Genomic DNA, 9,869 nt, shown 5'->3' with positions numbered 1-9,869 from the left:
GCTTGGGCTCTTTTTTTCCGGTACAAGCTCTAGATTTTATCTTTATCTCTATTTATGCCAGTTTTTTGGGGAAGCGAAGAAACCAAGACTAGCAATTCTGCCATTTTGATTTTTTTTCTACTTTCACCATAGGAGATAATTATCCTCATATTTTATTAGCTCAGACAGTCACGCATGCTGCAATACCAAACATGCCATTTTTTATATACTGCTCAACATTAAAAGTTGTGAATTAGGGAAGTCACAGGACACAAGCAAATAAAAATGGCATCCCCCAGCGGCTGCAGATAAAATATTGTTCTTAAAATAAAGGATTAAATAATAATTATTGATGCAAAAATCCAAAATTGCAACACATTCCCTTTTAGTGGACCACTAAGCATGCTAAGACTATCTGAAAAGCTGTCACCAGGGGGCAGTACTACACTTTTTTTTTCTATATGGGCTCAAATGAACACTAGGTGGCCAAACCAATCTCCTGGCAGCTGTATGTGAAGTATATTGTCTGCAGGAGGGAAAGTCATAACATTCACTGAACATTCCTGTCTGTCCTGTTTGCCTGCATGCAGTCACCACAGAGAGACAAATACAAAGTCTTCCCCTAATTATGTAGGTAATATTTGGGCAGCACGAGTTCTGGGTCCTCCTGGGACGTTCTTGTAGCCACTCCTCACTAAAGTCGATGGCCTATCCTCATAAATTTAAACTTACCTGCCTGGAAATAGATGCTTGTGGGAAGATTTAGTCAAATACCCTTGCTCCTTTTGAGACTACATTTTTGACACCTGTTCCTCCTCCCTTCACTCCTTGTTCTCCGCTCCCGAATGCATGATGGACATTAGGGCTCCGTCTCATCATAGATCACACCAAGAGAACACAGGAACTCTTGATGGAGAGACATGTTATTGATATGCAAATGCTGAAAACATTAAAACAACATTTTCTAAATTTCTTAACCCATTTATCATCAAGAATGAGCGCCACATAGAGAAATCTCCGCACTTACAGCCTCGGCTGCCATCAGTGAGGTTATTAATGGATGTCTGAGGAATATTCTGCCACGCTGATGTGCTCCATGGGAGATAAGTCCGGAAATACTGCAGGCCATGATAGCACAATTAAGCCACATACGCTGCTCAAAGTAGCACCAGCAACATGTCGCCTGGGAATATTGGGTTGAATAATGGCTCCTGAGGAACTTTCACATTCCATTGTGAGGACCTATTTATGGAGTTGCGCACATGGCCTTCAAACCAATCACCACCTATCATTGAGGCCAAGACAAAGCAGGATTCATCCTTCACCATCCTTGAAGAGAACTGACCTCCATTTCAGCCCCTATTGCCGTCTTGCTCTCCACCATGATAGCCTTGGAGAGGAGTGGCATGAGATCAATGGAGAACCTATGGTTGCACATCTGGACCATAGTCCAGTGTCACACAAACACCTCCTGATGGTTTCTGCAGACACTGTTCAACACCTTAGATTTGGTATGTGATGTCTAATTTCATTTGCAGTATAGAATGGATGACTACGCGACAGTCTTCAAATATGATGAGACCTTGTGGTCAACGCTATGAACAGGACTTTATGAAGGAACGTCACACAGGTCCTACTCCTGGGATTATGATGCAAAGTAATATAATGTACTGTAGTTGGATGCTTGTAACCTTCATTCCAGATTAACAGTTCGGCATTACATTGATTTTCTCGTGGAACCAGTGGTTCAAACATTTTTCCAAAGTATCACAGGAGCCGTTCTTCAACACCACAACGCCATACCGCATATTGCTCAAGCTACTGTGAGCAGCCTGTGTGGACTAAACATGTTACCACGGCCTGCAGCATCTCCGGACTTGTCTTCCTTCGAGCACATCTGGGACGTCATCACTTGTTAATTGCAAAAGTAGCTGCCAACAGAGGATGTTGATGTTTTGCTGCTCATATACATTCAGGAGAACATCACTAATAACTAATATCAGCAAAGGCTGTAAGTGCGGAGATTTTCTGCATGTGGTGCTCATACTCGATACTGCTTAAATCAAGATGTTTTGAAAATGTTTCCATTTTTTCATCACTTGCAAGTAATTTACATGTCTATCCATCCTGTTATTTGCATAATAGCACGAGTTTTCCTTGTTTGTGTCACAATTTTAATGTTGAAGAGTGTGTCTTAGCCATTTACATTACAGGTAAAGGGGAGGATATAAACTTTTAGATTATTAAAAATTGTTTTTCTCTTTTCATTTTTTATTGGTTTTCCCAGGGAACTTGAATCTGTGATCACTTGCTTGTACAATGCACTGCAATACTGTATTATTGCAGTGTATTTTAAAATGACCGATCTCTTATGAAGCCCAGCCACAGACTGCGCTTCATAGGTGTACAAAAATGGCAGACACAGGGGCCTTCAGTAGGCCCCCTGCTGCCATAGTAATGCTATTGCCACCTCGCAATCATGTTGTGGTGGTATAGAGGGGTAGGTGGGCATCAGGAGGGACCCCTTCCAATATTTCCAAACTCTTAAATGCCAACGTCATGATTGATAGAGGTATTTAGGAGGTTAAAAAGCTCCAGTCTCTGCAGTTAGATTTGTGTCTTGGATGAATATTACCTGTACTTATCCAGGTTTGCCAAGTGCTGGCACTGGCCTAGCTCCGATAATGATCATCGATGGAACAGGAGAAGATGACCATGACGTAATAGTATTTTCCCTACATCTAAAAGAAGAATGCTATAGGATACGATAGAATTAACTACTCATTTGAGAGCAGCACTAGCAATGTACAAATTTACTACATCTGGAGAAGTGTTCTTATTCACTGACAGCAAACACATATCTGGAAAATGGTGAATGATTGGAACCACGACAAAACCTTTTACCTGTAAACAAAGGATTTAGGTTGCATTTTTCTGTGTGGATCGTAGGGATTAATGGAGGCCAAAAAATCTTTATGCTACAAGGAAGCAATGTTATTGATTATGCCAGATGGCTTACTCGGCACAGATGTCTCAAGGCCGGAGTCACACTAGAGCGTAATACGGACGAGTGCTATGCAATAAAAAAATCGCATAGCTCTCAGACCAATGTTAATCTATGGGGCAGCTTCCATCATCCGTTGTTTTCTTGGCCGTATTATACGTGCGAGAGAAATCGCAGCTTGTTGCGATTGACACCGTATTACACCCGAAATACGCCAATGCAAGTCTATGGGTGCGAGAAAAACTTGCAGACCACACGGACCATCAGTGTGACTTGCGAGAAATACGCACCGGTGTCCTATAGAAAAGCCGGCAATTCAGTGCGGTGTAATGTAAAATCACACTGACAGGTTAGAATAAAACAGATACAGTATATACACATAATATAGGTGTATATATATATATATATATATATATATATATATATATATATATATATATATATACACACACACACACACTGTACACTGCTCAATAAAATAAAGGTAACACTTAAACAACAGAATTTTAACTCCAAGTAAATCAAACTTCTGTGAAATCAAACTGTCCACTTAGGGAACAACACTGTTTGACAATCAATTTCACATGCTGTTGTGCAAATGGAATAGACAACAGATGGAAATTATTGGCAATTATCAAGACACCCTTAATAAAGGAGTGGTTCTGCAGGTGGCAACCACAGACCACATCTCAGTACCAATGCTTTCTGGCTGATGTTTTGGTCACTTTTGAATGTTGGTTGTGGTTTCACACTCGTGGTAGCATGAGACGGACTCTACAACACACACAAGTGGCTCAGGTAGTGCAGCTCATCCAGGATGGCACATCAATGCGAGCTGTGGCAAGAAGGTTTGCTGTGTCTGTTGGCGTAGTGTCCAAAGGCTGGAGTCGCTACCAGGAGACAGGCCAGTACACCAGGAGACGTGGAGGGGGCCGTAGGAGGGCAACAACCCAGCAGCAGGACAGCTACCTCAGCCTTTGTGCAAGGAGGAACAGGAGGAGCACTGCCAGAGCCCTGCAAAATGACCTCCAACAGGCCACAAATGTGCATGTGTCTGCACAAACGGTTAGAAACTGACTCCATGAGGATGGTCTGAGTGCCCGACGTCCACAGATGGGGGTTATGCTCACAGCCCAATACCATGCAGAATGCTTTTGGCATTTGCCACAGAACACCAGGATTGGCAAATTCACCACTGGTGCCCTGTGTTTCACACAAAGCAGGTTCACACTGAGCACATGTGACAGATGTGACAGAGTCTGGAGATGCCGTGGATAGCGATCTGCCGCCTGCAACATCCTTCAGCATGACCGGTTTGGCAGTGGGTCAGTAATGATGTGGGGTGGCGTTTCTTTGGAGGGCCGCAAAGCCCTCCATGTGCTCACCTGAGGTAACCTGACTGCCATTAGGTACCGAGATGAGATCCTCAGACCCCTTGAGAGACCATATGCTGGTGCGGTTGGCCCTGGGTTCCTCCTAATGCAGGACAATGCTATACCTCATGTGGCTGGAGTGTGTCAGCAGTTCCTGCAAGATGAAGGCATTGAAGCTATGGACTGGCCCGCCCGTTCCTCTGACCTGAATCCGATTGAACACATCTGAGGAGACTGTATACCTTTCTTAAAAAGTATAATGTTACAGGTTATATATACTAGATTCCTTGATAGGGCATTCATCCAGGGAACTAGTCTGATTGCCGTATGTGGAGTCGGGAAGGAATTTTTTCCCCATGGTGGAGCTTACTCTTTGCTACATGGGTTTTTTTTGCCTCCCTCTGGATCAACATGTTAGGGCATGTTAGATTAGGCTATGGGTTGAACTAGATGGACTTAAAGTCTTCCTTCAACCTTAATAACTATGTTACATCTGGGACATCATGTCTCGCACCATCCACCAACTTCGCGTTGCACCACAGACTGTCCAGGAGTTGGTGGATGCAGGGCCGGCGTCAGCGGACGGCAGGGTCGGGCAGATGCCGGGGCCCCCTGACTTCTGGGGGCCCCCCGGCCCCCAGGATCCGACGGCAATTTTTTTTTATTTTTTTTTTCTTACTTGGGACTGGCCGCCGACTCGCCGATCCAGAGACAGAGGGGACGGAGGAGACGGAGTCCCCGCTGAAAGCCCCGCCCAGCCATATGTTGCCCGGCCCCTCCACGCGGAACGTCCTTCAGCCGTTGCTTGCTGGACCCGGAAGCGAGCCACTGCTGCACCCCGGCGGAATTCCGGACGCAGAACCCGCCGGCTCGCAGGACACAGGTGGCTCTGTCTGTGTCACAGTCACAGAGCCACCGGCTCCAGACCACGGCCGTCGGCCGTCCACTTGCCCATCTCGATCTCCCCATCTCCCCTCGTATCGGCAGGTTCACCGCCGCTGGCCCGCTGCACACCACTGTCACCACACCTGCCCGCCAGAACCAGCAGACAGCAGCCAGTAAGTACTCAATTAACGTCCACTATGTATATACATATGTGTTACTGACTGTGTATATATCATATGTATTTGTATATATGTGTGAGTGTGTGAGTGAGTGTGTGCGTGAGTGTGTGTGTGTGTGAGTGCGTGTGCGTGCGTGCGTGTGTGTGCGTGGCAGCGTGAGTGAGAATGAGTGTGTGCGCACACAGCCAATATAATGAATAAACATTACTTTCCTTGACTGAACTACATGTGGAAGTGCTGCGTTATACACTATATATGGGGGAAGGGGGGGCCCAGGACCATTCTTTGAACATGGGCCCTTTGGCCTCTGTGTCCGCCACTGGTCCTATGTGACATAGGAGCGCAGACACAGGGAGCCGTCCGGTCCGCTGGAGCCACGGCGCATGGCAGCGCAAACTGAGCCGCTGAAGCCGCTGTGGAACATCAGCGCACACTCAACGCCGGGGATGCGAGCATCCTGTCCGCTGAAGCCACTGCCGCTCACCGCCTGACAGCATTTTTGTAAGTACACTGCATGGTATATATATATATATATGACCATGCTAGTAACGGTTGGACCCCCTTTTGCCTTCAGAACTGCCTCAATTCTTCGTGGCAGAGATTCAACAAGGTGCTGGAAGCATTCCTCAGAGATTTTGGTCCATATTGACATGATGGCATCACACAGTTGCCGCAGATTTGTCGGCTGCACATCCCTGATGCGAATCTCCCGTTCCACCACATCCCAAAGATGCTCTATTGGATTGAGATCTGGTGACTGAGGAGGCCATTTGAGTACAGTGAACTCATTGTCATGTTCAAGAAACCAATCTGAGATGATTCTAGCTTTATGACATGCACATGGCGCATTATCCTGCTGAAAGTAGCCATCAGATGTTGGGTACATTGTGGTCATAAAGGGATGGACATGGTCATCAACAATACTCAGGTAGGCTGTGGCGTTGCAACGATGCTCAATTGGTACTAAGGGGCCCAAAGAGTGCCAAGAAAATATTCCCCACACCATGACACCATGATGGATCCATGCTTTCATGTTGTTTACGCCAAATTCTGACCCTACCATCCGAATATCGCAGCAGAAATTGAGACTCATCAGACCAAGCAACGTTTTTCCAATCTTCTACTGTCCAATTTCGATGAGCTTGTGCAAATTGTAGCCTCAGTTTCCTGTTCTTAGCTGAAAGGAGTGGTACCCGGTGTGGTCTTATAATGGCGGTGATGTGGAGAAGCCGGAGATGATGGGGACATGATAGCAGTGAGGCAGAGAATAATAGTGGTGATGCAAAGATGATAGGGACATGTTGGCAGTGATCCACAGTATAATGGCGGTGATGCGGAGATGATGGGGACATGATGGCGGTGATGCAGAGAATAATGAAAGTGATGTAGAGATGATGATGATGGGGACATGATGGTGCTGATGCAGAGAATAATGGCGGTGATGCAGAGATGATCGAGACATGATGGCGGTGATAGGAAAAATAATGACGGTGATGCGGAGATGATGGCGGCGATCCCTTTTTATTTTTTTTAGGCTAAAATGGATAGCACGGATCAAGGCCAAGAACTGGCAAGTCAACATGGACCTCCTACAAAGAAGTACAAGTCTGGAAGTCAGAAAAGAAAAGATAAACAGTTATTGGAGGACAAAATCAAGAAGCTACCTTCTATTGATCGTTTCTTCAGGAAGAGTGCATCTAAAGAGAATGAAGAATCTGTGATTTCTACCATGTCTGATGTGCAGCCAAATGTTAGTGGCTCATTAGAAGCGTGTTCCAACATTGAGGAAATAGGTGACATGCCTTTGGATTCTCCAGACTAGCCAGTCCTGCCCTGTCATCCTGGACCTGTGCCAGAACTCAGTGATGATCCAGCAAAATGGCCTGATGTAATCACCAACCTTCAGAGATGCCAAACTATCAAAAGGGGACCTAAACAAGTAAATCTTCACGATTTTCCACTCACAGATTTTCCGGATGGTAGTAAGAGACGATTTTCTTCTGTTCATTATTACAGGGTGATAGGTACTGGAGAAAAGGTTCCACGTGATTGGCTAATATACTCAATGCTTGGTGACTCCATATATTGTTTTTGTTGTCGGTTATTTGACAATCAAAGTAGATCAATATTCTCCAGCCTAGGTGGATTTAAAGACTGGAAGCATGTCGGTGGTAAGGGATCTTTGCACCTCCATGAAGTATCTAGCAGCCACATGTCTAATTATGTCAAGTGGAAAGAGCTAGAGGCAAGCATCAGTTCAGAGAGAACTATTGATAAAGATTTGCGCCAACAACTCCGTTTAGAAGAACAGCGGTGGCGTGAAGTATTGTTGAGATTGTTAAAAGTTATTCGATGGATGGCAAAAAATAATCTGCCATTTAGAGGATCGTCAGATACAGTGTTTACAGAACAAAATGGAATTTTTCTGCAGTTACTGGAGTTAATCTCCGATTTTGATCTGGTTCTGAAGGAACACTTGCAGCGTGCTAAAGAAGGAACCAATGTCCACTACCCAAGTAAGGATATGCAAAACAAGTTCTTGCAACTGATCGCAGAAGCAGTGATTGAAATAATAATTCAAAAGGTAAAACAAGCTAAATTTTTCAGTATAATAGTGGACTGTACACCAGACATCTCCAAAAAAGAGCAGTTGTCACTTGTGCTGCGATATGTGGAGATTGATAAAATAACAAAAACAGTGGAGGTAAAGGAAAGTTTTCTGCAATTCGTTCATGTCACAGAAACAACTGGAAGAAGTCTTGCAGGAGTTGTTTTGGAAAGACTGAGCGAACATGGATTATGTGTATCTGACATTCGAGGTCAATGCTACGACAATGGTGCCAATATGAGGGGGCAATACAAAGGAGTGCAGGCCATAATTTTAGAAAAAAATCCCTATGCCTTTTTTGTACCCTGCTCGCCACATAATTGGAACCTTGTCATTGTACACGCTGCTGAAAGTTCGAGCCAAGCCAAACGTTTTTATGACGTCCTAAATCGCCTTTATACATTTTTCTCTGGAGCGACAAAAAGGTGGGAAGTGGCCAAAGAGCATTTGTCACAGTTGACACTTAAGGCTTTGTCTCAGACACGGTGGTGTGCTCGTCTTCAATCATTGAAAGCTGTTTTATTACAGTTTCCCCAGCTTGTCGAAGCCCTAGAAGTATTTGTACATGGTACTACTACTACATATTCAAGTGACACATACAGCGAGGCAAAGTTTTTATTAGACTGCATATGCTCATACCCTTTTGTTGTCTCATTATGTGTTTGGTATGATGTCCTTCTGCAGGTTAATCAAATTAGCCTGGCTGTCCAGACAAAGACCATTAATCTCGCTGATGTCCTTCCACTTGTCGAATCTGTGACTGCTTCTTTTAAAGAATATTTGTCATCAGGATTAGTGTTGAGCGATACCGTCCGATACTTGAAAGTATCGGTATCGGAAAGTATCGGCCGATACCGGCAAAATATCGGATCCAATCCGATACCGATACCCGATACCAATACAAGTCAATGGGACTCAGGTATCGGACGGTATTCCTGATGGTTCCCAGGGTCTGAAGGAGAGGAAACTCTCCTTCAGGCCCTGGGAACCATATAAATGTGTAAAATAAAGAATTAAAATAAAAAATATCGCTATACTCACCTGTCCGACGCAGCCGGGACCTCGGCGATTGTAAGCGGCAGCGTTGTTTCTTTAAAATTCGCGCTTTTACATGCTTACGTGAATTCCCGGCTTCTGATTGGTCAGGGCGGCCATGTTGCCGGGACTCGGACCAATCACAGCAAGCCGTGACGAAATTACGTCACGGCTTGCTGTGATTGGTCCGCGTCCCGGCAATATGGCGCCGTGACCAATCACAAGCCGTGACGTCACGGGAGGCTGGACACGCGCGCTTTTCAAAATAAGCGCGTGTCCAGCCTCCCGTGACGTCACGGCTTGTGATTGGTCCGCGTCCCAGGAACATGGCCGCCATTAACCAATCACAGCAAGCCGTGACGAAATTACGTCACGGCTTGCTGTGATTGGTCCGCGTCCCGGCAATATGGCGCCGTGACCAATCACAAGCCGTGACGTCACGGGAGGCTGGACACGCGCGCTTTTCAAAATAAGCGCGTGTCCAGCCTCCCGTGACGTCACGGCTTGTGATTGGTCCGCGTCCCAGGAACATGGCCGCCATTAACCAATCACAGCAAGCCGTGACGTAATTTCGTCACGGCTTGCTGTGATTGGTCCGCATCCCGGCAATATGGCGCCGTGACCAATCACAAGCCGTGACGTCACGGGAGGCTGGACACGCGCGCTTTTCAAAATAAGCGCGTGTCCAGCCTCCCGTGACGTCACGGCTTGTGATTGGTTAATGGCGGCCATGTTGCCGGGACGCGGACCAATCACAGCAAGCCGTGACGTAATTTCGTCACGGCTTGCTGTGATTGGTCCGCGTC

This window comes from Ranitomeya variabilis, chromosome 5 (assembly GCF_051348905.1).
Source record: "Ranitomeya variabilis isolate aRanVar5 chromosome 5, aRanVar5.hap1, whole genome shotgun sequence".
NCBI lineage: Eukaryota > Metazoa > Chordata > Amphibia > Anura > Dendrobatidae > Ranitomeya > Ranitomeya variabilis.
Note: the sequence above shows the minus strand (reverse complement) of the source record.